The sequence below is a fragment of the Arachis ipaensis genome, chromosome B10, assembly GCF_059453495.1.
Source record: "Arachis ipaensis isolate K30076 ecotype BB chromosome B10, ASM5945349v1, whole genome shotgun sequence".
NCBI classification, from domain to species: Eukaryota; Viridiplantae; Streptophyta; class Magnoliopsida; order Fabales; family Fabaceae; genus Arachis; species Arachis ipaensis.
Genome location: NC_142435.1, coordinates 85614005 through 85617784, shown reverse-complemented (window position 1 = coordinate 85617784; position 3780 = coordinate 85614005). Strand labels below are relative to the sequence as shown.

At 40.8% G+C, this 3780-nt stretch overlaps 1 non-coding gene across 1 annotated transcript; it reads left to right on the top strand.

The window, feature by feature from the left end:
- Positions 1–1137: 1137 nt before the first annotated feature.
- LOC148580708 (small nucleolar RNA R71) lies at positions 1138–1241 on the top strand. Its single transcript, XR_015899426.1, has one exon. It is a non-coding gene; the product is annotated as a small nucleolar RNA R71 (small nucleolar RNA).
- Positions 1242–3780: the final 2539 nt, after the last annotated feature.

Here is a 3780-nt window from a genome sequence, read left to right as displayed (position 1 = left end):
ATTTGATGAAGAATCTCAAGAAAGGGAATATTGACATGCAGAGAATTAAATGTCTCTAGAAACCTTGAATAGGTTTTCCTTTTTTCACCTCCTCCTAACCTCTCAGGAAATGGTGCTTTTGGTTGGTATACCTCCATCATGCCTTTTTGCAGATCCTTGGCTTGCTCAGTTCCACTTTCCTGCTTAACTTCTTCCACATCTTCTTTCAAGATTTCTGGTTCCTGCTGTGAGGACCTGATTCCTTCTTCTTCTGAGGCTTCCTTCAATATGGTGATGGCCTTGCACTCTTCCCATCTTACTCTCTTTTGTTCCCCCTTAGGATTCTTTTCTGTGTCACTAGGGAACACTGCAGTTGATTTGGGTGCCTGTTGAGATAGCTCTCCTACTTGAGATTCCAACCTTTTGAGTTTTTCACCATGGTTTCTTAAGGTAGTTCTCACATCATCCCTGAAGCTCTTCAATTCAATTATGTCTTGGCTCATGGTTGCCATCATTCCTTCCATCCGGTTTAATTGATCTTGAAATTGTTGGTTCGGATTAGGTTGGATATGTTGATTATTTTGGCCATGATATGATGATTGGGGGTAAGTGTTTTGTGTGGCTTGGTATGATTTTTGGTTGGAGTTTTGGTATGTGGAGTTGTTTTGTTGGTTGTGGTTGTAAGGTTTGTGGTTTTGTGGTTGGGTTTGTTGGTTTCCCCACCCAAAGTTTGGGTGGTTTCTCCAGCCTGGGTTGTAAGTGTTGGAGTGTGGATCATATGATTGCCTTTGTTGGTTTCCCACATAGTTAACCTCATCCCAATCACCTCCTTCAATGCCTACTTCCTCTTGATCTTGTGTGTGTATTGCAGCCACTTGCTTTGTTTCTAATTGCCTGGTAAGCTCTGCTAGTTGCTTGGCAAACACCTTGTTTTGGGCTAGAATTGTATCAACATGGTTCAGCTCCATGACTCCCTTAGTGTTGTGCCTTTCTGATGCATAGTAGTACTCATTCTCAGCCACTGTCTCGATCACTTCAATGGCTTCTTCCACGGTCTTTTTCTTGTTCAATGAACCTCCTGATGAATGGTCTACAGCCTTCCTTGATTCATAAGAGAGCCCATCATAGAAGATGTGCAGTTGCACCCAATCATGGAACATGTTTGGTGGGCATTTCCTTGTCAAGTCCTTGAATCTCTCCCATGCCTCGTAGAGAGTTTCACCATCTTGTTGTCTAAAAGTCTGGACCTCAGATCGAAGCCTATTGACCTTTTGTGGAGGGTAGAAACGTGCCAGAAACTTGCCTTCCACCTCATCCCATGTGGTTAGACTCCCCCTTGGGAATGATTCCAGCCACTTAGCTGCCTTGTCCCTAAGTGAAAATGGGAACAAAAGCAGTTTATAGGCATCTTCCTGGACTCCATTGGACTTCACAGTGTCACAAATTCTCAGGAATTTTGTGAGATGTTGGTTTGGGTCTTCATTAGCACTTCCTCCAAAGGAACAATGATTTTCCACCAATGATATTAGCTGTGGCTTGAGCTCAAAATTGTTGGCCTGAATGGGTGGTTTCTGGATGCTACTACCACAGTTCCCAGAGGTTGGGTTTATGTATGAACTAAGAACCCTCCTCTCAGGAATGGCATTGTTTCCATCAGCTCTCTCATGGTTGTGAACTTCTCTATCCATGTTGAGATCTAGAGCTTCCTCAAAATTGTCCTCAGATTCTCCTTCAGATTCCTCTTCTCCCACTACTCTCTTCCCTCTTGCTTCCCTTCTAAGTCTATGAAGGGTCCTTTCCGGTTCGGTATATGGAGGAGTTGATGTCTCTCCTCTCCTACCTGTCATACAAGAACACAGCTCAAACACAAACAAGTGAAATACTCTTGGTTAATGGAAGAGTATGGTTAGATCAATTGAGGAATTAAATCAAACAGTTAGTGAGTCAGTGAGTTAGTTGCATGGATTTAAAGGCATAAAGAAGGAAAGCATGTAACCAAGTGCAGAAATTAAAATTCAACAAGTATCTAGAACAGAATTAATCAAAGCAAGAGAAAATTGCTCAATCTAGTTAGCTTCCAATTTGAGAATTGTCAATCGAAAACCAATCCCCGGCAACGGCGCCATAAACTTGATGCGCATAAACGTGTTATGCTACGATTTAGGAAATTGCACGATCGGCAAAATTCCTTCCGGCAAGTGCACCGGTTATCGTCGTCAAGTAAAAACTCACAATAGAGTGAGGTCGAATCCCACAAGGATTGGTTGAGTGAGCAATTCGGATTAGAAGTGTGTTCTAGTTGAGCGGAATCAAGATTTGAGATGAGAATTGCGGAATGTAAAATTGGCGGGAAAAGTAAATGACAAGAAAATTAAATGGCTGAATCTTAAATTGCATGAATTAAAGAGCAGAATGTAAATTGCTGAAATTAAAAGGGAATGGGGATGATTGCAAGAATTGAATTGCAGAATGTAAAGAGAAAGTGGAAATCAGAAATGGGGAATTCATTGGGTTTAGGAGATATTGAAATCTCCGAATCAAAACATGTAAATATCTTCCTCAACCAATGCATTCATTGAATTTTGCTTGGCAATCTTATATGATTGGATCCCAATTCCTTGGCTCACCAATGCTCTCTAAAAACAAACAAATTCCCAATCCCTTGGTTTAAATGTTCATAAGAAGAGATGATGCTTGATCACTGATTATACCACACAATTTCATGAACCACAATTTGGTAGGATTACATGTCACAATATCCATCCAAACCCCAATCCAATCCACTGTGAGAAAGCTTCTCTAGCATGAATCCTCCATTCCTTTCCCAAGGCTCCGAAGGATTCCAAGTATGAGTGGTCTCTTTCCCAAGACAACTACTCAATGGAATTAGATCGAGAAGCTTTCTAACGAAATTCAAGAGAAAAGATTGAAGAAGAAGATAAACTATTATTGATTCATTGAATTACAATAGAGCTCCCTAACCCAATGAAAAGGGGGTTTAGTGAATCATAGCTCTGAATTCAATTACAAAGAAAAGGAAACTAGCTAAAAGTGAAAAGTAAAAGTCCCTCTAACTTAACTTTTATCCTATTTATACACTTTCTATATTGAGCTTCAGTTGTGCTTCTTGGGCTTTGAGGCCTCTCCTTGCTTTCCTTTTGCCTTGGGTTTATGATCCATAATCTTGATGAGGTTGTTGATCCAGATCCTGTAACATTTATTGAGCCAACTTAGTGATAATCAAATAATGACACATGACTCAATAAATTGAGATTTCAAACTCATCAATCCTTCAGGCCCAATCCCATAAACCATGATATTCAATTGGGTTTCATACCAAAGTAAGTTTAAGTTAATACTTGTGCTCAAAGACTAACTTAAATCACAATATTTTTGGCCCAGAAACCCTTTTCAAGAGTGGCGTTTAAGTTGTAGTTTAAGCTTAAACTGCAACTTAAACGCCAGACACTTCCAGTGAGGCCATTTGTAGAAGCACGTTTAAGCTTCAGTTAAGGTTAAACTGAAGCTTAAACGTGGAAATGGAAGAAGGTAGCCCTGGAGAGTAATGTAGTCGAACACGTTTAACCTCCAGTTTAAGGTTAAACTGGAGGTTAAACGTGGAAAAGGAATGAGGCATCCTGGAGGTCGAACACGTTTAACCTCCATTTTGAGGTCAAACTGGAGGTTAAACGTGGAAAGGGGTGTAGGCATACTGGAGGTCGAACACGTTTAACCTCCAGTTTGAGGTCAAACTGGAGGTTAAACGTGGAAGCTTGGAATGGTGGCCCTGGAGGTGTCGAA